Source organism: Cygnus olor, chromosome 15 (assembly GCF_009769625.2).
Source record: "Cygnus olor isolate bCygOlo1 chromosome 15, bCygOlo1.pri.v2, whole genome shotgun sequence".
Classification (NCBI taxonomy): Eukaryota; Metazoa; Chordata; class Aves; order Anseriformes; family Anatidae; genus Cygnus; species Cygnus olor.
The window spans coordinates 7,722,682-7,749,998 of NC_049183.1; the positions used below are offsets into that span (position 1 = coordinate 7,722,682).

At 37.9% G+C, this 27,317-nt stretch overlaps 1 long non-coding RNA gene across 1 annotated transcript in view; it reads right to left on the bottom strand.

The window, feature by feature from the left end:
• The window catches only part of LOC121078609, a 49,080-nt gene extending 24,814 nt beyond the window's left edge, over positions 1–24,266 (bottom strand). The window contains exon 1 of the long non-coding RNA XR_005824666.1: positions 24,074–24,266. This is a non-coding gene — a long non-coding RNA (uncharacterized LOC121078609). The remainder of the gene's footprint in view (positions 1–24,073) is intronic.
• Positions 24,267–27,317: the final 3,051 nt, after the last annotated feature.

A 27,317-nucleotide genomic window follows, 5' to 3' on the forward strand; every position in this document is an offset into this window, starting at 1 on the left:
ACATTGTTTAGAAAGATATAGTGTTGTTAAAAAATACAGTGGGGCCTTTTAAATTAATTAGTCATGGGATTATCTGTGTATATTCAGACCTTTCTCTCCCATTTCCGTATAAAAAAGGCACAGAAATGTAGCATGGTATCTCATACTGCTCTAATGAACCGAGATCACTAGTCCTACATGTGGCAACTTCCCTGCCCAGAAACTTTCTGAATAACGTGTCAACAGCACACCAGGGAGGAAACCAATGACTTGTATTTGGATATCCATGAGAAAAAGATAGTATTACCACACAAGAACATGGTTCTTCTAGCACGCTACAAGCACTGAAGCCAAAAGGGTGATGACAGGGCACAGTGCATAAAGACCATCTTCTAGCTTTTTAACAAAGCCTGAGCTTAACTCAGTCTTACTATTCTATTAATTTCAAGTCGTGGACTGGCATAACATATAAGATAGATCACCCCCACTTTTCTTTAGATGTGTAAAAACTGGTGTCCCAGTCTTGTCAACCAGATTCCTTCTTGTATATGGAGATCTATAACTCCAGGAGGTAACTGATCCTAGCCTGCAAACTAGCTGTGCAAACTAGGTGGACTGAATTGCCCCTGAGGGTGCTTCAGCTGACAACGGCGATGTTGGTGAGTCACATGCACAAGATTCCTACCCTTCATTTAAGACTCGGATAACCCTGGAGGAGATAATGATTACCCCTATCCACACCTAGCTCCTACTCCACAAAGCTGGAAGGCCAAGGTGTGGCCTAGAAGCCTTGGGTGTTGGAACAGCTTGCTCCTGAGTTTTCTGATTCACCAAAACCCTTTTTTGCAAGAAGACTGCCTACCTTGTAGGTAGGGCACAGCTGTGCTCTGGGTGTACGAGACAACATTTAATAATCCAAACCAAACTGCTGGTTGCATGCAGATTTTTATAGCTTATGGTTTATGAAAGCTTGCGGGACTTTTTTTTTTTTTGAATCTGTATTTTTTACTTATGCAACTGCGAACTTCCATTGGAGTTCAAACCTTTGATATTTTATGTGACCACAATATTTAGTTTAATTGCTTCCTTGGGCCATTGCTCCCAATACTATCCATAGGTCGTAGTATCATTCTCACTACCTGCTACCCTTCAGGGAACATCTACTTTTGGTAATGCAACAAATAAATTCATTTTAAAAAGAAACAATATACCAGAAATTGAAAAAATAAAACAAAGACAAAATTCATATTTACTATGAATTATAATCTCTCTAAACAGTGAGGCTGTTTAAGTTGTTTAGATGATTTGCAGTGGCAAAACAACTCGTTACTCGTGGGAATCTTACACTGTTCAAAATAACAGGATTTGGGGGGGGGAGGTCAGGCTTGTTTGCACCCAACACCCCCAGGCTATCCTGGTTCTACTAAACGCAAAGGAATGCCCTAGATTTTAGCTTCCAGACTAGCTATGCTCATCCAAAGAGGGAGAGGCATCCTTAGCCAGCAGGACTTCTACTGTTAACAGAAATTCACCTCAAAAATTGACTAATAAAGACATGCTAGATGTGTATTTCACTTTAAAAAATATTGTTTAACATTCTTTTTCACATTTTTTCACATCTAATATATTCACATTGTGAAACAACAAAATTATTCTTAGCCATTCAGCACTGCTGTATAGTGACAGAAAATGTTGTTATGTGCAAATAGGACTATTAAAGCCAACAAAAAACTTTCAAAACTGGCTATATGATAACCTAATAAGCATCTGAACACTTATTATTGAGGCTAGTATCTTTCATATATTTGGAGTCTAAACAATTTCAGCTCTTCAACTATTACTACTTGGCTTGGGATGTCTGGGAGAAAAACCCTTCCTCCCGCCTATGCACAAATGCATCTTTCCCCATATCATGAGCTATGTGGAGACTTTGTAACAGCTCTATCCTTAAGAAGCATGCAATAGGGGTAGTGCGCGCACACACGAAATTTATAGTGCCATGCATTAAATCCATTCCGGGTAGCAAAGCCATACACTGATTAAAGGACGATAAGGCTTCAGATTCCTCACTTAAGCATGCTCTCTGATCCGGGTCCATCAAGAAGCCCTTGCAGCTCTCAAATTCCACTGAAGCACAGTTCACCCAGGTTACCCAACCTCTTCTGTGCTCCACTGGACTAGCAATCAAATCACACACACCCTCCGCACTGAGTGACTAGAGGCAGACTACAGCTGCTGTATCTGCTCCATTCTCCTCTACTTTTTCTAAGCAGGAGAAAGTAGTCACCATTCCCACCGGGTCTCATCCAGGCCCTCCCTCACAGCAGCAGCAGGATAGAAGCTGATACAAACATCGTACTCATAGTCTGTCAAATTTCTGACTGTTTTCTATACCACAATCTCTGACCTTCTTCAAACCTTTCCACACCCGTGGGCTTATCTCATAGTTAAGCATTAAATCTAAGCTGGGATGTGTGAGACTGAGTGCAGCAAGGCTAGGGCAGGAGTCAAGGGGCTGGGGCCTGAGCTTTCACCTCATGGTGTCACCGTCCTTCCAGCAAGGTGCGAACTGGAAAGCCTGGCAAAGAGCATATGGGCATGGCAAGCAGATGAAACAGAACAGGGACACAGCCTCTAACGTGCTCCTGGCTCCCCTCCTTGGCTGGAGGTTGGCACCAGCCCCCCCACCCCACCCCCGCCCCCCCCATGCTCCCAAGGTGTGGGGGATGCTCCAGCAGGCTATTTACAAGGTCTCTGCTGGCAAGTGGCTGGTCTGTGACATTTGTCAAACATCGATATTCACAGCAATGTGCCATTCAAGCTTTGCACTATTAACAGCTACTTAAGTACTGGTTAATATAGCATGCAGGTAGGTTCCCCTATTGCCCTGACATTCGCTGGGCTCAACCCAGGGTAGAGTACCTCCTCACAGCTCCACACATCCCATTACATCCTTTTAAGTGCGCCTCACAGGGATCTGAGGCATTTCTGCTTTGACTCACAAGGTAACAGCTATGATTTTTTACAAAACTTTACCCAGCCTATTTAATTGCCCGAGCAATTCAAGGTTTAGCTGGAGAGAAATGTAGCACATGAGCTTTGTAGGCTGGTGCTCTCATTCCCCCTCCCATTACTTCTTTTTTTAACTAAAAAGCATGTTTAGGAATATGATGACTATAAAAGAGTGTAAGATTAATCACTCTACTTTATTTCATTTTACTACGGTCCCATACAGGAGGTGAAGTGTTCATTACCAAAAATAAATTTCAACAACTGGGATTGCTGTACTTATTCAGTGCATTTCAGCACGGTTTGTTCAGACTGCAGATTTCTGCATTCTTCTTCAAGGAGTTTTACGATACAATATCATCAAAACAGCAGTAAGGAAGAGGAGCTATCCTTCATGAAAAGGATGATCTTTATGAGTACACTGCCTCAATGCAGCAATGATTAGTTTCAATCACTTTTTCAAGAAAGTGAGGTAAAAGAGAATGAGAGAAAAAACGGAGAACACTGCCTGTTACTGTGACCCAGTTTGAGAGCTGAAGTATATCAGTTATTATTTAGAAAACAGCAGCCTTTTTCATTGGGTAGCAATTTAACCCAGACAATAAATGCATATTCAAAATTCAACTGATTTAAAACCTTACATGCTACCAATCTACCCAATCAAGGGATTTTTATTATGCCTTTCATTTGGTACACTGTCACAATAGGATAACTGAGAAGAACATTTTCCTAAAGTCTATTTCTTAGCCCTGTTTTTAATATAATTTTGTTTGCTGTGGATAAATACAGGAGGCAGTATTTTCAATGTGGGTCATTCAAAATTAAATCTAAATTTTACAGCCTGCATTTTTTATAGATTAGTTTGCACTAAAATCAGACCTCAAGAGAGACTAATAATTTGACATCAATAAAGAAACATGGATACATATCAAAGGGAAGAATCTAAACACATCAAAAAAGTGACGGGATTGTAACAAAATTCATCTCACAATAAGCTTTATTTTAAAGGACTTTTACAAAACTATTTTTTTCATTGATGTTCTTACCTGTGCATTAGGCTATATAGAAATTGCCAATTTTTTTTTTTTTTTGAAAAGCAGCTCATAGCATTAGATTATTTCTAAGCTCACTATTATCAATACAGATATCTAATGCTTCCTCTTATCCTCCTAAGAAATAGTGCAATCCTAATTTATTTCTCATTAAAAATGCATTGTACCACTAATCAGCTAAAGGTATTTTACCTGAAGCTTCTGAAACTTATTTTTGTCTTCAGTGTTTTAATTGCTTAGCTTCGCCTTGCCCTTGGGTTCCTAGAAATTAAATATAAACATATGACTTTCTGTGGAAGTAAAAAAATAATCCATGAAATTTCCGTACACTTAAACATTATAGCAATGCAAATTTAGGCATTTACATATATTGCTACTGTTTCCAGTCTTCTCCCTTGTCTCCTCTCCCCACCTCTTTTTTTTTTTTTTTTTTAAAGCAGCAAAGTAAATAATTCTTCCCTTTATTGACCTCATATATTAATTATAACTGCTATGTTTTGGGATACTTAGCTATTTCCTGGCCTTTGAGTATGCCTCAAATTCCCCCTGTCCTCCTGTAATACACACTCTGGGAAGAATACCCAGTTGCAACAGCCATAAGGGCAACGGATTTGCCTGGTTAGAGCAGTCTGGATAATCAAGGTCTCAGGACCTCAGGGAAACAGGTATCTGCTCTAATACATAGATATGGTCTAAGTTAATTGCAAAGAAGGACATTAAATTATTCAAGGTCATTTTTAGCCACCTTCCATACAGGGTAAAATCTTACCGTTATTTTACGTTTTGCAAACATAGGAAGGACATTGTTATAGAATTCAATTACACAATCCCTATACTGAGATATTCAAAGACATCCTACTCCCCAATGAACTTGCCACTATTCAGAAGCTTCAGTTGTTACTGCAGGATTTCCCACAACGTTAGAAGGCAAAAGCCACTTCACTTTGGGCCAGTGACTGCAGTCAAGGTCTTAGAAATTTCACCATTACACAAAGACCTGCTGATTAGCATTCCCAGTTTTAATTAAATCTGGTGTAGATTCAGTCCCCTTGGGGACTGAAACATAGTGGAGATATTGTTCAGGAACTAGAACAAAGCCTGACAGAGCCTTAGCAGAAAAATTGCAGTTGGCAGGAAACCAGAGAGTATTGTCAAGACAGAGATCTGAGAGGGATGCAGACTCCAGATCTACTACCAAATGTCAGTTAACCACAGCCAGAGTCTAGAAGACAGAGGTTGAGCTCACTCTTCTAAGTACACTTGCTAGCCAATACTGGAATTAGTTGGCTCCTTTAGCTGGAGCAATTGATTATTCAAGCCAGTATTTCTTTGATGGAAAACTGTCTTTTTACAACACAAAGATCCCTTTTTCTCCTGGGGAGTTAATCTTATGCATTACTACAAATGACTTCTCCCACTCTCCACTGGTTCTCTTCACTTCCTGCCTCAAACACAAGCAAAACCAGCATTTGAAGCACACATTCAGTGCAAGCCTCCATGTATCAGGTGCAGTGTAGACTCTACATGATCTTCCCACACAGCTCACCACTGGCTTCTTCAACTACTGCTATACAAAGGATATTTAATTATTCCTCCCATTAACCCTGAATAAATGACATCTTAAGTAAGGTCTGTTAATGAGACAGAGATCAAACTGATGCTTGATGGCAGCACTCAAAATTTTTCAGCATAATATTAAAAATGACATGTCATAGTTCACTCACAGTAGTAGTGTCAGTACGCATTTGTGATGTGCTTCCAACACCATGGACTAATCATTGAATATTACTGCTTATTATTTAAAAGGAATTATTTAGTAAATAAGAGTATCATATTTTCATTTTAATGAATCTTTAATTTAGTGTATTTTAGGAGAATTAAATCTCTTCTTACCGTGAGACATTGTGAAGGTATCTAGGACAGTATCTCAGTGAGGAAAAAGACAGTCCTGAAAGAGTCATTGAGTATATAAACTCCTTAATGTAACAATTAATGATAAGGTCTATTCCTCACCTTTTCAACTTACAGCACTATAGACTGAGAGTGAAGATGATAATTTTCTTTTAAAGTTCTTTACATACATTTAACAAGCAGAAGATGAATTGCTGCAATTCACTTTGATCTCTTGTAACTGTTTCTGGGGTGTCTCAATACACTGTTTTATACCTTTCTTCTCAGACGTTTCTCTCTTTTTCCTTTCTATATCAGTGCTAATAGCAAGCTATAAAAATATGCCTTCGCGAGAAGTTTCTGTATTATTAGTACAGCAAGGCATGTATTTGTAGAAATTACTGTATACATGTAGGGAAACTAATTGCAAATGCTATTAGTAAACAAATTCTGAACTTAAGGCCTTTTTAGAAAAATATTTTGACTTCATTGATATTAAGTTACTAATTATTAATTTAAGATTAATTAAATGATTAACAATAAAGATTACATCTTTATTATTCTGCACTGACGAGTCAGCCTTCTGTGGCCTTATACATGTAGGAAGTACATTCCTTTCTCTGTAGGAAAATATTGGAGCAGCCTGATACTTTACAAGGCCTCTGGAAAGAGTTCACCTTAATAAATCATACTCATTTGTTTTCTTTAAAAAATGCAGATCAGCGTTTGCCAGGTAGTGGTGGGGCACTTCAGTTTAAAGTCTCTCAGCAAAAATAGTCACGGTGAAAGAGAAAAATGCACTTGAAATCTGCATTTTTTTAACACAATAAAAAGCTAGAAAATATAGAGCGCATCCATCAGTACCATTTATTTCTCAGCTGGGGAACTCAGACAACTTTTTCCTTAATGTTTATGCTCATCTTTGACTCATTTCTTTAATGCTACCAGAAAACTAAATTACGGCCAGTGTTCCCACTGTTGCAACTTAAAAGTGCCTCCAACTGTGCACAGGATTTCTTACAGGATGACACATCGAAGCATTGCAGAGGGAACAGGATATACTGCGTTTCCAGGAGGTTCTCACTTTGTAAATTCAGACACAGATGGTGTCAACTTAGAATCAGTAAAATTATTTTAAATTAGTGCTTTTGTCCAGAACCAGCCTGAGGAACTGTCCAGCCAGCTCTCCACATTCAGAGGCTCAATAAGGGAGAAAGAAAAAGAAAGGATAGACTGGACATTTTTTTTCAGACTGAACTTTCCTTGAAAACTGGTACCATGACAGCAAGTAATGTATTACTGAGTATTCAAGTGCATTGCACCTTTTTATTACCTCAGCCTGGAGTAGCTAATATTGCAGTGATGAGTGCTGAACAAGGCATGTGACTAATGCATTTTAATGCATTTAGAAGTCTTGATAAAAATAACCATTTATCAAAGAAAGTTTTTTAGTAAAAAAATTATGTTTGAATAGTCTCACAGTCTTTGCAAAGTAGAACCGAGTTTCACTCAAATTAAGACTTTAAAAGCCTTCAGAAACACTATTCAAAAACATTTTGATGTGCTGGAATTGTTAGCCACTTTCTAAGTGACATCAAAGGAGGAGGAAATTAAAATCTTCGTAATCCTCCAAAATATCCTAATTTGATTACTTGACCTGGTATCAAACTGTATGGAAGGGTTGTATTCAGAAATGTCAGCTTGTCATCATCTCTGCTCCTGGACATTAAATTTCTCTAAGCACAGTGTAAAAGAAGCAAAGGTACTACTAAAATTTAATACCTAATATATAGTAGCAACCAAAATACATGGAAGTGATTTTATTTCCTGACCTTAGTTGTAAATTAGGACATCACTGCTTTGAACTAAAACTTATCAAATGCTATGTGAAAATTTTATTGAATACATTTCATAATATGTCTTTGACAAATTGTTGAATAAGTTGTCTGCAGTGTCTGCTCCCTTTACCACATAGTTAATGTCATTAGGTGCCACCATTAGCCAAAAGCTTCTGAGACATTTTGTTTAGCTGACAAGCAGCTGAGGTGCTAGCTTTTATTAAGAGAAATAGTCATTCAAAGAGCAAGAATGTTGCAGTTCTAAAGCCTAAAGTAGTGCTTCCAGGACTGGGGAATTAGTTCCTTGGTCCTTGCATACTTCTTCTGAAGTTTTCACCTATTTAGTGACAGGTAGGATAATAAGGAATGGCCACCACAAAACCAAGAACTACAGTAGGACAGCAACGCTATGCGAGTTATAGAACAGTGATAAAAGGATCATTTTTGTTTATATTTTATATTTATGTGCGTATACATTTATACATATTTACACACACACACATATTTAAACAACGGAACTCTCTAGAGTTCCTGGAAATTTTCAACTGAAATGTAAATTTAACACTGTCATTCTCTTAGCTACTCAGAATGTTACGATATTGTTTGGAATTGTGTCTGGATACTACTTTCCAGTTGTTGAACCTTTTTCCAGAAGTTCCTGTGCTTACATCGAAGGAATTAGTGCAAGAAAAATCTAGTGCACTGTTCAAATCCTTCAAAGTTCTGGTGTGTTCTTTATTAAGGGCCACTGAAAACAGAAATTACACAAGCTTATATACAAAGGGGTATATTTTAAAGTTGGATTTGATTACAAAGGGTCTTTGAATGCTGAAGAAGTCTGGAAGCTTCTAGTTAGCTGCCAATGATCCTATAACATGTCATATTCAGTAAATGCATTATTAGAACTCCCCCTCACCTTTATGTGTAAATTGCACTGGATATTAACAAAGAAACTCCCAGGCAGGCGCGCTTCAGATTGAGAGTTGCTCTCTTCATATCCTTTTCACTTCATTCTCAACAGCATGTTTTTCACTTTCTGCTGGATGATACTGTTTAAGGGAAAGCTACAGCAAGAAAGCAAAATACTGCTGTGAGATACCGAACACACAACAGATTACTTTGCTCAAACTAAAGCAGATATTCAGTTTGGTTTACAGACTTACAATACCTATTCTGAAAGAAAAAGAAGTCCCTACCCTTCAAGAGTGATCCAGAGCTGAAGTCAATTGATAAAGCATGTTGATCATCTGGTAGGATTCAGTGTGAACTTCTCTCTGTTCTCAACCACTGCCACACAACACAGAGCACTCTATGAGCAACGGAGATTTTATTTGAAAAAGTAGGCATATGGAGGAAGAAAGCATGAGGAAAAGTCCTCCTCCTATTTCTGTCCAACACACTTTTTTTAAACCTGCTTTAAGATACAGAGAGCCTCTTCAATGTTTCCATCTAGCACAACATACCAGAGACATCCCTATCAGCTATTATGCTTTATGTGATCTTTGCAGAAAGGCCCAGCTGAAAGCTCCACACTGGTATTGATTAAACTTGTCAATGACACACATTGTAAAAATCTTTCTGAAGCTCTTTTCAACGTGTTTGTCTCAAGAAAAGTAGATCTGATAATTCACCTCCAGCAGATAGCAATTTTCAGTAAACACTTCCTTTTCTTTCCATTCCAGGTGATATAATACAACTAAAGAAATCTGGGTGATTGAGTGAGTCGCAGAACAAAAGCATTTGTTCAAAAGACTGAAGCCCACAGTCAAAATGAAGCAAAGATTTTAAAAGCAACAGGAAACATGAACAATTCTCTGTTGCAGGGTACATCCTGCTCATGCATAGAAATTGCACAAGCTTTGCTCCTATTTAAGAAAACCTGTTTTTCACTGCAATTGCAAATGTAAGAATTTGTAGCCTGAAACATTCATTTTTGTGCCAATAGCTGATGTGTTCTCAGTCTTTCCGCAAGTCCATCCAGCTTAAGGCTGAGGAGAGAAAATAAGGCAGCACCTCTGGAGGATAGCATGCACGTACAGTTTCAGGAAGGATGGTGGAGCAATTTGGCCGGTTCAAATTGTCTGAACAGATTTTTTTTTCATGTTCTGTGTCTGTCAGGATATTACTCAAACACAGAAACATACCACCCCCACTTTTAGTCCTCTACATCAACTACCTAGTGGAAGATTTGGGGAAGCCAATGCAAAGGAGGATTTCCTATCTTAGCAAAATAAAAATTAGATTTGCCAAATATTCTTACGACAAATTTTAAAATTCTTATGAAAAAATATTTGATACTTTTTAATTTGTTCCAATAAATAACTGATCAGGTTTTCAAAGTCAGCTGAGTGCCTACTATCCCTACTGGATATTCTGTGATTCCCTCACATTGAAGTGCTTGAGGCAAAGCAGAACTCTTTGGCAAGAAGTGTCAGTGAACAATGATGATGTTATGCAGCCTGAAAAACTAAGCAACTGAACTACATATCCTAACACAGCTGCCAGCCTCTGCCACTCTTGAAAAGCTGTTGCAAGCTTAATGCTCTACTGTACATACCAGAAGAGCTACATAATATCAGAGTAATGCCTTTTAAGATGGTCAATAATTACAATAACCATGTTGTGCTACAGAGCAAAGGAACAGGAGTTAAAGTGATTAACTGCAGGTTATTTTGTCTGCAGATAGCAGCTTACTAAGTTCTACAGTATAGTGTCTGCTGCCCTTTTAAAGTCTGTTATTTTTACATTGCTAGTAGAGAGAAGAAAATGGATCCATGTTTTAAAGGTGGCACTTCTGAAAGCAAATGCTGACATAAAGATTTAAACATTTCCAAAATATTTGCACATTTCTGCTTTCAAATGTCTGTCTTCAGACATTTTGGTTTTCATTTGAACAGAGAATGACCTGCAGCATCACTGAGTTCACTGAGAATTATAGTGCAGGAACTCAGGAAAAAGTAATTTTGGCAACCATGCATTAGGATGAACCTAATCACTGGCCTCCAAATAGCTTTCCCCTTTGTATATACAAGAACTGTCAGTATATATATTGGCTGCTTGTCAGCCAGACTAAATATGGAAAAAAGAAGCAGCCTAAGGATGCAAGAGAACATATTAACATGGAACTTTACTTCTAATCTGATTTAAAGACTGCTTATGATCACAACTAAATTAAATGTTCCTGGGAAATCTGACTACTTTGTATTCTGGAAAAATGATGCTAGAATAATATTGCAAGGTCCTGTTTGGGTATTACATCACTGATTTGAGCTATTCTTAATTTTAAAATAATGGCAATTTCCCTTGGCTGCTTGGACAATGAAGTCAAACTGGACTACTTTCTTTGTCGTAACAATTATATGAAGCATAGACTGAGAAAACCATATTTACGTGTTTCAGACACTGTAGTGCTACCTTCTACACACATATCACCAGACTAATTACTCCTCTCCAATCTTCTTCATTGACTATGTAACCTCCTTCACAACAATCTTTTAATTCAATAAATACTTTTTTCTTTTGTAAAATACAAATGAAATATATGCATTATTTTTAGAGTCAGTTCAAGTTTTCATAATACTATATGTTAAACTTTCTATCCAACACATTAAATCCTGGTATCCCGTGGAGACATAATCACATTAGAGCTCTAAGCATAAGTAATACTTCTATTTATTGATGTGTCAGAGAAAAAGAAGCAACCTTAGCTCATTGACATAATTTCATACTCATGTACCAACTAGACAACTGTCACATGGTGACTAGCTATACATACTATCCTTCACATTACTATTGAGTAAAATACTAACGTGCATACAAGTCTCAAGTTAAGTAAAGGGTTTCCCAGTCCCCTCAGTTTGCTGAATTTCATTACAGAATCACAGAATGGCCAAGGCTGGAAGGGACCTCTGAAGATCACCTAGTCCACCCCCCCTGCCAAGCAGGATCACCTAGAGCACATTGCACAGGATAGCATCCAGGTGGGTTTTGAATATCTCCAGAGAAGGAGACTCCACAACCTCTCTGGGCAGCCTGTCCCAGTGCTCTGTCACAGTAAAGCAGTACCCTTTCATATTGAGCTGGAACTTCCTGTGCTTCAGTTTGTGCCCATTGCCTCTCATCCTGTCACTGGGCACATCTGAAAAGAGGCCAGCTCCCCTCAGATATTTATACACATTGGTGAGGTCAAACAATAACATATGTTACAAACAATAAAAATACTAAGACTTTCAGGCTCTAAGATGCAGGCTGCTGTCCAAGATAAATGATGACAGAACTTTGATTCCAGACAGACTGTGACAAGTCCTTCAGTAAGCAAGGGCTTATAAGGACATCAACTACCAAGGAAGGGTTTTATCAAAGCCCATCAACAGGATGAGCAGAAGTGCCCAGGACTGTGGTTTTCTACGGTCTAGGAGTGAGGGATAATGAAGCAGATGAATGCCAATAATTGCTTTGCTGAACAGATGGTGGATTGGGAAGACCCTGAAAAGGATGAATTAACAAGTGAATGAAAGTCAACATAACCTAACACAATTGTTAGGAACTATATCAAAGAGTGTGGCCTGTATGTGTGCTTTTTGGACCCCCACCATGAACGTAGCTGAGACATGTTAATAAGTAAGTACAGAAGTATTCCGGAGGCAACAGAACATTTCCAAATACTTTACTAGTATATTACTAAATGCTGGTGGTTGTAGTTTTTTTGCACTCATGCATATCATTGTCTGCAAAGATATCAGATGCATGATTTCACATTGTTTTATCCATACAGACGCCCTTTGTTGATACATCAGACGTCAAAACACAGAAAATTCTATTTTGAAAGGGACCTCTGGAGGTCATCTGTCCAAACCCTGCTCAAAGCACATAGTTAGAATGAAATACGTACATAACCTCATCTTCCCCTGACACCCAGCATAAAATATTTATGAAAAATAAAATCTTATTTTGGCACCCTCTGATCATATTTCCACTGCCTGTTCCACTTTCATTAAAGAAAATGCAATGACATTAAAAGGCTCACCAAACTAGTTTCACACTCTGGATAGCCATGTTTGGCAAATTTAGCATTTTACAGCCCTTTGCTTATTCCCTGTTGGCAAATGGGAACACAACAGCAAACAAAATAACAGAAGTCCCAACATCTACAATGACCTGAAATTTTACCCTGATAATTTCATTTCACTTTAAAACAAAGTTTTAAGTACTTTATAATAAATGGGGACAAGGTTATTTTGTAAGAATCTACTTGTTAGCAAGTTATTTTTATTCATATCATTAAAACCTGTCTTTCTTACTTGTTCAAAGAGAATGCCAGCCTGATCTACTGATCATAGCTTTTGTATATCCATGTTTTTCAATTTTTAGAATGCACGATTCAAGCATTAATAAGAGATGTAATTGCTTCCATATTTCCTCATTCTAGAAGCCTAATACTGTAGATAAACAGAGTTGTGGCTACTGAATCTTGCTGTGAAGACGAGGTTTTTGCACAGAGCCACTTATATGTATGTCACTGCAGCTAGAACCAGCTGCCATTAAGTACACACCTTAAGAAATCCTGACTTGTTTTCTTCTCCAATAAACTTTTCTTAAACAAAATATACATGTGCAAAAAGAGAAATGAAAAAGCCCTGCTGTTTTCTTGGTTGGTTGATTTCTTGGTTTTGGGTGTTGTTTATTTGCTTGTTTGTTTTGTTGTTGTTTTGTTCATTTGTTTCTTATTTCTTTGTTTGCTTGTTTCACATAAACAACAAAGAAGCTGAGAAAAAGTCAGCTGCAGGAAAATGTCATTCTTCTCAACAGGTTGTCTGCCCACGTGTAAGATATTACTAAAACTCCCTGATATCAACCCACTTTATATCTGAGATTCCAAGACCTTGCTATTTGACATGCTCTTACCAGGGTATTTTTCCTTCCCAGAAGTGCAAAACAAAACAAATGAGATTTTTTGGAAAAATGTTTGAATTCCTGTTGTTATAGATTTGCTGTAGAAACTGTGCAGGCTCTGCCAGCTGTGGCTTCCCATCCCTGTCAAGAATGCTTATTACGGTGCAGGTGGTATGAGCAAAGCCTCTGTTGTTGTGTGCCCCCAACTTTCACAGTCAAAGATGTTCCAGCTTTGAGTCCTGCTACTATCACATATTTTTTCTCTATTTCAATGTCTGGGCATCACTTGCTACAGATTTGAAACCTCTGATTACGCTAGTGTTTGTATTAATGCTGCCACACTTACCATAACCTAGATGAAGAAACAACATTAGTTTGAGTAGGTTACCAAGGTATAGTCTATAAAAGGAAAAAAAAATAAACCTACTGTTTGAGCACCAGCCATTGCTGACCAATATTCACATCTCAAAAGCTGTTGTTCTGGCCTAGGGGAAGGGGAAGTTCCTTAATATGTTTATTTGTAATAATCAGTATAAATCTCAGCTTTTTAAATTTATTTATTAAAGTTTCTGATCCCTATATTAGTAGAAAATAATCTAAAATCCTTTGTCTGCAGCACATTAACTCATAACTCAAAAAATAAAGAAAAAAATTCAAAGTACATTCTTTAAAATGCTTGATTGTATCATGATTTTGGGGACCTGACTCATCTTTGGATTTGGCATTCTCAAGTAATTTGCTTGCAAACATTCAGGCACACTATGTCAAATTTAATGGAAGCAGGAAGGATAATCTCATGCTCAATTTTTCTAGTTCAATAAACATTTCTCACCTGCTGCATTTGCTGTCAAGGCATATCATACATGTACTCTCTTTAGATACTACTAATTGTATTTTTGGACTTCCTCCCACTTCTTATTTCTGAAATCCAGCATGATGGATAAATGCTCCATAGCTGTTTTACTCAAGTCTTAACTCCAGATATGCCTTCAAGATCCTCTTACAATATCAACAGTTTTCCCTTGGCAGATATGTATCAGCTGAATATTGGTCAAGAGTTCATCCTGTTTAATCCAGTATTTTAGTAAGATTTCTGAATCTCACTAAACTAGGGGAACACATCCCTAGTTGATTATGCAGTGTTATACATCCATTAAAAGTGTTTATTTTAGTATGTCAAGCTCAGCCTATTTCTAACATCATGTTTGTGTTATGTCTGTTCTTAAAAACTGTGCACTCAGAACTTAAGGAGTTTGAGCTATTTAATCAAATAAAATTTAATAAACATAGGAGTACTACCTCAACAAAAATCAGTTGCTGTGCAAATATGAAATTATAAAATATAAAAGCTATAACACTGACAGCAGTACCAACTTGATGTACAAGTAGTAATACACACAAAGTTCTAAAATGTGTATATTTTTTTTTACTGAGCCAGAACACAATTACATCATTTCATAGTACTACATTTCAAAAGCCTTAATTTTTACCATCCCATTAAAGACAAAATATGTGGCCTAATAGAATTTGTGGGATTGTTACCTTCTGAATTTTATGTCCTATCTTTTCCACTTTATCCTGTTTCATAAACAATTATCCTTAAGTCAATGCTGTCTACATAATTGCAATGAGTTTGGTTTTACTATCAGGAATTCAGACAGAATAAGTGAGAAAGCTTAAGAGTCATCTCAGGATACATCATTCTTATCTTCTTACCACTATCCTTAATAAACTCTTGTAACAATCAATAAGCTACTTATTATCATAAGGTAATATATTCCTTAATGCTCTCCCAGCTATATTCTTGCTTCAGGCTGTAAACAAAGAGCTACGGTCCATACATTCATTAGTACTTATATTCATTAGTACAGCCTCCTAGTGCCTGCTTGCACAATCTTACGGTACCAAGCCAGACCCTCTGCACAGTACTCCAGGGTTTTCCCTCTACACCTGCAAAGGCTCATCTCTGTCTACTAAGATCTACGTTTGTTTTCTGGCATATGTGATTCATACTGCATACTTCACTTCAATATGTGAATTGCATATTTCACACACTAAAAAGCATTTTTAAATTTTACATAGGATAAACTGTATTTCTCCAAGTTAAAATAAAAAAAATGGTAAACAACAGGGAAAATACCTGAATTCTATTAGAACATAATGTATTTCACAATTCCATTAATTTAGATTTTTTTCCAGATATAAGTGAGAATTGGGTCTGGGGAATTTATGTGGTGATATTCAGTACTGACCAAAGATTCATCTGTCTGGGAAGTGCACACACAGGCACATGAAAGCTCTTGTAAATAAAAGCATTCTTTTTGAGAACCTCAGGCAGGGATGACGGTCCTGAAGATAAATATGAAGGCAACATCAAGTACATGCATATGTCTTGGAGCTACTAGTGTTACTACGTACCAGTAACTATCAGCTATAGCATGGCACAGTGACTTGACTGATCTCTTCTTATATGACAATGACTTCATTATAGGTTAAGCAAGCTCTGAGACAGGTGTCTATTAGGCTGTGATATGAATATTAAAATAATAATAAGAGAATAATAACTATAGAGTTTCTACCAAAATGTGAGCCTTGAAAAGAGTTGCTTTTTCTCTCCTCACATGATGTGGATGACATGACAAACTGGTGTGTAGATGTCACATTATTGCTGACACTTGAAAATTTCTTCCTTGCACACGCATAATCAAACCATCCATGGCCTTTGGTAGTCCTCTCCCAGCAACATGAATATCAGTGTTGGCAATATTTGAAATCTGTAGCAAATCCATCCTTGCTCCATTTGCCATGTGTAAATTTCAACTTGTATCAGAAAGAATCTCATTTATGATATATTTATTACCTTTTCCTCTACTCTCTGTCCTAGTTTTCATGAGATTTCTTTTCAATACAATGCCATTGCCATGCACAATGCAAAGGCAATGCCATTACAAAATTATTACAAGCTAAGGAGTTCTGTCAGTTTAAAGGCTCTTATCGCTTTATAAAGACCACATGCTGCAGGGGACAACTGTCAGGATTAGGTTTAATACTTTAGGGTACACCAGATCCTGATGACTATATGATATTGATATTAAACCTGGTTTTAGCTGCACTATTATGGTTTCAATGTGCTTTATCTACCTTCATGCTTTCTCGACATAGGAAGCCCTTTTTTTTTCTTTTAAGATTATTTTGGGTTGATACCGACTTCATTTTACACTCCTAGATAATTCTCTTTCAACAACAGAAATCGTTGACAACATCTGGAATACAAATGTATCACAAGTTTGCAACGTCATCTTCACAAATAAAAGATTGGAAGAGGGATAGTCCATAGACATTTTATGGAGCTTTCGTTGAATGTTTATGTACATCATCAATACCCCACTTTGGATAATGTTTTCTTATACAAGGAACACTGAGTACATATGGAGGTAAAAAAAATAATAATTTCTGTTATGGCAGGAGCCATCAAATCTGGAGGGCATTCTTTAAGAATGTTTCCCTGGAAGAAGCTATTTGAAAATGCAGCTTTTGGGAAGGCATCAAACCAGTGATTGTCACAGCAGTAAGATTCTATGTAAGGCACCAGCCAGAAAGCATCCCTTGTCAGTTATAACATCAGTTTATTCACAGTCCTACTCTTCATTGGCATAATATAATAAATATGCAAATTTAGCAGTTGTTAATGACAGCAGTTATTTCCCACTTTTGCTTTAAAACCCAACGGGAAAGTGTTACTGCTATATATGTATCTGTTGTTTAGCAGGCACGTAATACCCACCAGAAGATTACAAATACTCTGATTTTCCTGAACTTCTTCATCTGGTTATGAATTTGTTTCCTATAAATGAGTGCCAGAGCAGTGTCATGGGATTCATAACACAAGCACAGCAACAGCAGCAAAAATCAGGATCTACTTCTCTTCTGCAGGGCTCCCCAAGGAACTATATCTGATGACTCAGACACTTTACTACTTGTTTATAGTGTTTGTATGCATGGAGCTGTGGGAAATGATAAAAGTTGGTACCTGGGGGTAAAGGAAGAAGAAAATAGAAAGATGACTGATCAAAGCAAATGTTTCTGCCTGCTTGATTATAAAAAGGAACAGAAACAGAAAGGGAAAAAAAAAAGTTCTAGGTCACTTGCAGCAACACTTATAAACAGTGACTGACTGTTCATCACATGGTAAAGCAGTTTGCCCAAAGAATAAGCACTAGACTATATCGCCTTTCATCCATATGCTCCTTGGTCAAATCCCATTCACCCTGCCTGCAGCAGTAAAAACTTGTCATCAAATTAACAGATACAGGTGGATTTCCACTTCAAGGGAGAGAAACTTCAATATGACGTCAGCAGGTAATGCAAAGATCAGAATGGAAGAAGTCTCTCCTTACCCTCATGCTGACGCAGAGCTCGCTCAGCTGTTAGAGGCATATCCTACTACCTGTCAAAGATACTTTCTGGAAAAATAAAACAGCTTGTGATTCAATGAACAATGAAGCCATTTTACCCCTAGGAATTCATATAACAGAGGGGGACAGCAAGGAAAACTCAAGGACAGTGCAGGGTAAGATTCTCCCATTCAAATCCTAATACCACTGTCATGAGAAATGATCTCTCAACGGCACAAATAAAAAACAAAGACTGCAGGTACACTACTGCACAGCCACCCAACAAGATGCTCTGTGCATTTCAACGATCAACAACAGAACCCCCAAGGAATGGACAGAGAAATGGAAAGCAGCAGAGTCTTATTGTCTCTCTTCTGCACTGCAGGGTTTCATTATCCCCATGTGGTGGATCCGTACAACCAAATTAATTCAGCATACTCACCAATAAGCTTGCGCTGAAGCTGAAAAACGAATGTAACTTGAAGGAGTATTTTCCCAGTACACTTCAACACAAGAAAAAATGTTACAAGACACAAAGTTGGAAAGGTCTATCACAGGCAGCAAGCAATTTGGGAAGTCTAAGACATGAAACACAATCCTCATAGGATAAGGATAACCAGGCCCACTCACATATCTATACAGCTAACAAGCCCTATCTATACAGCTAACAAGTCCTAGAGAAATGCCTATAGAAAAATAATTCTTATAAGAATTTCTTTAAAACTGAAAGGAAATTCCTTGAGGGAGACACCTAATTTTTGTCACTTCACAAAGTTTTTGAGGATGAGATTCTCTCTTTTTTTAAAAAAGAGGAAATCCCAAGTAAGACTTATATAAACTTGCAAAGCAATTAAAAATATAGATATAATGTCAATGACATATCAGGAGTCTTCTTGACCCCATACCATTCTAAGAACAGCAAGGATTGAAAGACAACTGACAACGCAAGACTGCCTTGTAGTATTAAACAAATCAACTTTTTGTTGTTACTAATGATTCTGTGAAATGGATGAAAACATTTTACAGTGTAACTGCTACATAGATGAATAAGCAAATCTGATTTGATATCTTTGTAGCCTGGAGTACAAAGCAAGACCATATATTTTTGGCATAAGGGAAGCTATGATGATTGTAACACAACCTTGAATGTCTGAACTCACACAATCAGGTCTTTTCTCTTCCATTTTCATTTTCTTTTGTCTTTTCATCGCTAGCATGCAATCTTCAAAAACATCACTCTGTTGATTATAACTTTGAGTTAATATCTGTACCAATAAGTAGCTGTTTGAATAAAACGTTTTATAGCAAACTGTAAATTCATTTTCCCTTTTTCCTAAATATCTTAATACTAATTATGAGACAGATACAATATTTTCATTCCTTTTGGGGCTATAGACTTACTGTTTATATGCAAATGTGAAATAAAAGATTAGAGGAGTCAAAAAGCTTACTCTTAATTTGAATCCAGCATGCGTCATAAAAAGCAAGACAGCTGGAAAGGAGGAGGAATATGAGGTAATAGAGATTTACATTTTACAATACTTTCAAACAGACAAGGAGGAGATTAAATGTCCAGTTGGGAACCTGGGTATTTTATTTTCTTACCCTTTTCCTTCCACCTCCCCAGAAGCCAGAGCTTGCATTGCATATTCCCCCTTTACAACTTTGTTTGCTAGTTACTGTTGAAAAACAAGAAAATAAGGCTAATGGCAAGCCTGCTACCCTGTGCAGTTCATAGTTTAGAAAACTCTATATATGGAAGTGTGTTCACATTTTAGAAAAAGAACTCTATAAAGACCTGAACTTCTTTTATGAGAAATAATATGTGAATATTTTTGTTCTGCAGCTTTGTGATGAAATAGACTATCTAAAGAAGGTGTCCATTACCAACAGTGTCAGAATTAATCAGTATTAGCTATTCCAGAAGTACTTGGAAAATATTCCTTGTATAAGAGAAGACAAAAGTGACAAAGCTCTGCAGAAACAGTACATCAAAGTTCTACTGAAGAGACAAAACAGGAAGGAGGATCAGATCTCCACTACAACTAACCACAGCGAGAACGAAAGGTCTAAGAAATACGGTATCAAGACTAACAGCAAACAAACTCATGAAATCCCAGTCACACTGACTCCAAGCACATGGAAGATAAACCCTACAAGAGGATGAAAGCCTAGAGACTTCTTCAATAAGGTCACTTCAGTATATATAAAATCTAAAGAACATGGAAGAATGACAAATTTCATTGCAATTCCCGATCTCCATGGTCTACTCACAGCTTTTCTATGATTTACAGTAAGAGACATGGAACAACAGGTTGGCTTCTGTTTGTGCTTTTTCTTTTAAAAATTTGTGCTATGCAACTTCAGAACCAATTTGAGAATTCTGAAAGTATAAAATCATGCAGTCTTGAGGTCCTGGCAATGACACTGAATAGTGCTGTTGACTCAACAGCTTGGGAAGCAACCATCCAGAGGCCAGGATGCCTGCCCTGAATGCCCTACAGAACTTCTCTCCTTCTTTCCCACTGGAATCAGAAGATCAAGCTGAGTCCTCTCCTGACTGTAAGGGAATGAAAATGATGCTTCACCTTCAGACTCTAGAGAAACCTCCCTAAGCTTCCAGAGAAACAGAAAAGTGGATTTTTTATGTATAGAAAGAATGGAGATAAGAGGTGGAGTTCTGTCTTCTACAGAGGAATCATCCCCATGTCTCTGATTTAGTGGTACAGAGGGAAAATAGGAGGAGAAAATGACCATTCTCATGATCTTTGTAGGAAGAGCAAAAACTTTATCTTCAACACAGGAAAATTAGGGGGACAACAAACATCCAGTCCAGGGTTATTGTAAAGGAGGGGAGAGACAGACACAGTCGCAGCGATGTGCGCATTAGTTACCCACGTCAAATGTGCAGAACCCAATAGCCAATGCTTGAATCCCTGAAATTCCCAATAGCTAACCTTCAAGAAATATGCACCATTTTAGCTTCCTTCTCCTATTTAACTTTTACATCCTCTATTTTTATCAAGTTCATTCATTACCCTAGAGCTTGGCAAGGATCCCTGGTTCTGCTAAAGAAAGCCATACACACACACACATTCAACACAAGTTTGTGCAGACACTGTTTTTTCAAAGCCCTCGCAGTTCTGTGAAAGTCAGGAATGCAAACACCTACACTTCACAAGAGACATAGCTATAATGATCCAAAACACTCACAACCAATGTGTACAAATACAACCCATCAATACTCACTGAGAAAATATGGCCTGTGACTGCCTCTGCTCCCTGAATCATAATGGAAGAATTATCCTCCCACATTTAAAAGCAACAGAGACTACTATTGCACTCGCTGTATCTTTTCTAGAGGCAAGTGTTTTGTTTTTGTTGAGGGTTATCACTGTATCTGAGTTTTCTGCATGCCCACCACACTTTTGTCTTAACTAAAACACCCATACTTACCTTACTGGTTTGCAGTATGCCACTCACTAATTAGCACAGGAATAGGTGGGGTCCTTGTTTGTTTATTTGCTTGTTTTGGTGTGTTCTGTTTTGGTTTTGTTTTTCAATCATTGTTATTAACAGAAACCAGGAACCTGAACCACATGGGATTTTCTTGTTCCACAGCAATTACACTGCAGATCACCAGCAAATAACAAGCTATGAAAGATGTTCTAGGCTATTTTACTGCAGACACTGGAGAGTTCTGTTCTCTGACATGTTTTGGGAACTAATTCAGTAACTCCTCTTGGTCCGAACAGAGATTATTTTCCATTCGCTTCACATTCAGAGGAATTCTGTGTTCCTTTTTCAAAGATAGAAGTTGTCCAAAACCCTTCACAATGAAAGAAGGTCAGGGTCATACTTCTCCCAGAAGTATTTCTCCTATATTTCTCTTGAATTCCCTTTTTCCTATTTTTGCTGTAGAAATGTACAGACCAACCATGTAATTGCCTATATCTGATACATATCTCACTTGATGCAATAAAGAAACAGGTACACAAAAAAATGACAATAGTGAGGAAAACTGCCTATAGGGCTGTGTGGTTACATAATCATGTAATTTCCTATTATCAGATAGCACCTTTCTTGCATAGGATTGCGAAGGTAGAGACTTGGTTTATTTGCAACCTTTTCCACTTAGAACTTCCAACACGTGACATTGTCATCAGTCACAGACATTGTAAATAGAGCAGACTTTGCACGGTAGGCAGTCATTCTATTAAGAAATTCTGTTTTGTCAACATCTTCCATAATACATTACAATAGGTGATGTAAACCTTGAATAAAAATACACTATCACAATTTAGGCATAACAATACACTGTATTATTTGAAACCTTAATGATAACAGGATTTAGTGTTTAGTGTGAAGGATTAGGAAATGGTATTCACAAATTCTTTTCCTTACTACTGACTTTCTCTTTACCCACAGTATTTGCAGGTTCATTTGGTAAGGCTGATCCATATCATACTACTGCAACTGAGACATTAAGACAGTAAATTACTGCACTCCCATATTTCATACCAGGAAAGTCATTCATCTGTATTTGCCTTTCTCTGTTCAATCAAAAGTAGAGAACAATTGTATTTACCTGCTTGATGGGGTGCTATACCAATAAATGAAACTGCACCTGATAGGCAGTCTGGAAGCAGATAGGCTGAAGAATTATGAAGGGCTGTTACCTAAACTTGTATTAAAAATGTTAACTGAATTGAATCCTGTTCCATACCACAAATCAAGCGCTGTGTGAGGCCTGGAAACTTCAGATAAGTGGTTACAAACTTTATTTTTTCATTAGTTTGGCAGATGAGTGCTGCTGAAGTACAGTACCAAAAGAGAATCAAATACGCTCAGAGACAAAAAAGCATCCAGTCTATAACATGTGCTGGATAGAAAGAGAAGAGACAAAGGTTTCTAGCATAATTTTGAAGAGCCAAGAGGTTTGGATGGTTTCCAAGCTTACTGAGGGTTGCCATCAATAGCATCAATTCATATTTAGAAATGAGTAGTGACTGTCAGTTTTTAAAACTAATTATGAAGTTCATTCAAGTATTTTGCTATGGACTTTTGTAAAAAGAAGCAAAGCCTTTGCAAATGAGCTAATGGCATTAACAGTGAAAGCAGTGTGCTCTCCACGACCCACATACAAAGGATAGCTTTGTTGGTCTTCCTGAGGTGGTGAAAACTGCAGATTTCATCCAGAACTTTCCCCCTAGCTAATTCTTAACATAAAAGTCACAGGATTTCAGATATCTGATCATTACATTTTAAGCACAGGTCTCAGATAAAGCAGTGCTATCATACTTTGGACTCTTTTGTGAGTATTTATAATACTCCCTTCTGTGACAAGTGCTGCAAATTGAGTAACTACTAGCATAAAGTAATTTAAATTTTGACACCTCCTCCTCTATTAACTCACAACTTCTTCTCTCATTTAGTTTGCAAATGAAGACCAGAAGAAGCAAGACAAGCATAAGGGATGTTTCCCATCGAACAGACAGGCATTAAACATCTGGTGCCTTTTCCTGCAGCCAAATACAACCGGCAGCAGCCGTCTGCCCTGGCCAACAGCAGCATGCTGGGGATAGGACACAATACATGCCAGCCAGCACCGGTTCACTGCTCCCCAAAACACAACTTTTCCATATATAGCTCTATATCCCATGTGGGGAGCACCCTAGGGCAACACAAGAGTTAGGTCTAAAAGCTTGTTGTTGGTTGTTTTTTCTCTTTAAAAAAATCCTGCTAATGTCCTGCAAGGCAGAAGGAGGGAGGCACCTGCAGCCTGCCCAGGTGAAGGCCCTGCTGAGGAACATTGTAAAATGACAGATGATTCTAGAAACCGCCAGCTGACACCCCTGGAGGATTCAGCCACACATGGCCAACACCCATCTTGAAAACACCCGTTTGTGAGAGGAAATCAGGCATCCCCAGGGCAAGACCAGGCTGTTTGTGAGAGAAACATGGGCACCCCCACAACATCGGTGAGGCGCTGTGAAGATGGAGCCTCAGCTTTCAGCACCTTTGTCAGAGGTGCTCAAGCAGCAGATGCCACAGTCTCCAGGCTCTTCAGATGCCACCAGCTCCTCTCAGCTCCTTCAGTCGTGTGGTGTCATAACCGCCATAACTGCCATTTTGTAGTTAAAGTCCCCACACTGATGGCAGTCAGGTGCGGAAAATACTGTCAATTACTGGTAACAGCTGTAGGGTGGAGCAAGTACTCAGCAGGGGGTGGGGGGTGGGGAGGGGAGGCAGGCAGAAATCACTGAAATGTTGATTTAGAGAAGGTTGCTAGAGAAAGGCACCCCATGGGAGGAAAGTATGTAAAGGTTTTAGGTTGATGAAGAAGAAAAAGTTTACACAGAAACTCTGATCTGCAGCCAGCATGGTGGCTGGGAGCTGAGGTGACCTTTCTGAAGAGAAAAATCCCTCCACTGCGAAGAGGAAGGCAGCTGCTTTATGCAGGGAGGAAAAGCTTATCCACAAAGCCTGAAACTTTGATTTTGTCTGGAAAAGACAGCAGGTGAAGGGCAATGAGCCTCCTTGAGACACCTGATGGAGGACTTGGCTGCCTGCAGGGCCCAGAGCTAGAAGGAGCTCACCCATCTGTGCACACTCCTGTCTTCACAAAAGCCAAATGCCACCTGCATGCAGGCAGCAACACCTCAGAGCTCAGCCGAAATGACTGCTGGGGGGCGACTCTGAAAATACCATCCCTGTGTTTTCTAACCAGCCATGGAATTGGTAGTAAGTCTATATATGGCTGTTGCTGTATTCAGATTTCAGGCTTGCTGAATGCCCATCTCCATGAGGCTGGGGTGGGTGACAAGTATCTAAGAGGAGATGAAACTCAGAAGAATGGCAGAAAAAGTGCCAGAGAGATGGGCATTACTGATCACCCTTTATCACAATGGCCTTTCCTCCTGCACTGCTGAGATAACGCGTGTGCCTTCTGCTTACAGAGAAGACAACTTGCTGTGGCTGTAATGTTACACAAGTACCTGTTTCTTGATTAGTCAGAAGATAAAGATTCTTTTCAGGTACTGATATCCTTGATCTCAAATACTTAACTGTATGTTGTAATCATTAATGCTTTCAATTTCTCAAATTTCTATGATGCTGTCCTGCTACAATTTGGAGAAAAACAAACAAATACTATGCTCTTTGGTAGTTTGACCAGGCAATTTGTTAAGTTCATCTTTTAATGCTGACTCCTGGACACTGCAGATAACCAGGATGATAAGATAATCTGCAAATTCAATTTTTGTTCATGAACTTTCAATTTGCCTTTGACACATAAAACCAGTAATTGATTGGAACAAAACCCAAGGGAATCTGAGATATAAGGGTATGACGTGTCACTATTTTCTGACATTCCTAACTGACCTGCAGAAAGCTAAGATATGCAAGAAATTAATATAAAAGCAAATAAACATATTTTGATCATGTTTTGCCAGTACCTCATCCCACCAACCTGTTACAACTGGGAAAGTACACTACTACCTACTGGCTCCCAATATTGTCTTACAAGTATCGTGCACAGATTTAACACCTACAATACGTCAGTATGAAACTCTCATCAGTATTTATTTACCTGTGGATGTGAAAGATGGTGTGAAAATATAAGCCACTCATAAAAATACAAAATTTTTATGCAGGGTTTGGTGACTAGTTCAATCTATCTAGAATGCTACAGTTTTTTCTGCTTGCTGAATCACCTGTTAGTATAGATCATGTAATATTTCAAAAAGTTTGTTAGCAGGGAATTCTCAGTAGAGATTCTAATTCTCAGAATTTTCCCCTTGCAAAGTTGTACTGTCTGTGTGAACCTTGACTGCTTGCTAACAGCAGTATTCATACTTTTTTGTTGTTGTTTCCTAGACAACCACTCCAGGTTCCCCCTGGAGCTCTTGCTTTTGTGTTCCCTGATTAAGATGTACATGCTGCCTTTGGCTGATTTTATTTGTAGGAGTAGTATTAATTTTCATAGATGTGATATTGATTAACTTTTTATTTTCCCAAACAATATTAATTCCGATGTTTGATAAAGGATGATAGGATTACATGAATTTTAACTTTGCTAAATTATAGTTTCAGCTCCCTAATGTGGAAGTTATTCTAATTTTTCTGCTCAAGGCAATTTTCCATTTACACAACAGACTGATTGAATTCTATCGGTTCAGTTTTTCTCAATTTTTATGCAGACCAGCCATAATTCTAAGGTGCTCCTCTTGTCCTGAGCACTCCTGGAGCAACTTTTTCAGTCTCCTGATAATGGTGTGTTCTGGGTTTGTGATTCAAGTTTTAACTGAAATATAGATTGCAGAGATGTTGCTCCTCCACTGTGGCTACTAATGCTGCTTACAGTACTTTCCACAAGTTTTCCTGACAGTACAAACGCCATAACATCTACATCCTGTCTTCCCTTGCCTTGGTCTTTGGGTAGGTGATTAAGTTTCAGCTGAGGCCAATTTTCACTCTACTCAGTGTAAAAGCAAATTGGGGGACGAGGGAAGGAGGGGGTAGAACCACACTAACATGGTTCTAGGTGAACATGGTGAGCTCTTCCCTTACTATCTGAAAACAGATCTATTACTTCAGCAGACAGATAATCCTGAACTGAAGTGAATCAAAAATGTAGAAGAGGAACCATGCTAGAAAAAAAACACGAAAACATAAACTTAAAGTTCAGGTTAAGTTTAAGGGCTTTCCTCCCTAGAAAATCATCTTAAGAATGTGCCCAATGTGCTACAAAATCAGGAGCCCAAGGGGAGCTAAGATCTGGTCAGAAAATGCAGTATCTCCGTATCTTTGCACAAGAAAATTACATTCCATTGTCTCTCCAAGCACTTACTATATTAAAATATTAATACTCAAATTATGTTGTTTTACAAAAAAATAAAGAGAAACAATTATAGATTGAATCTTCATTGTCATGAATCTACGGTTCCTAATATAGTTACAAAATCTTACATATTGGACAATGCATATCTGATTTATATTTCACAATGCATTAAAAACTTTTAAAAAAACTTTAAGCCGTATTATTTCTGGTATTTTTACAGCTTTTTTCAATTTTGAAATGTTTTGTAAGATTCAAAAATTTCACAGAATGTATGCATATTTTGAATGCAGTTATTTTGGTTGCTGAAAATTTGTCTCAAAAGTAAATAGTCTATTTTGCTTAATATGAAAAGTTAAAACACCATTTTATGTGAATGAAAATACAAGAATCTGAAGCAGAAACCATTACATCTGCTTTTCAC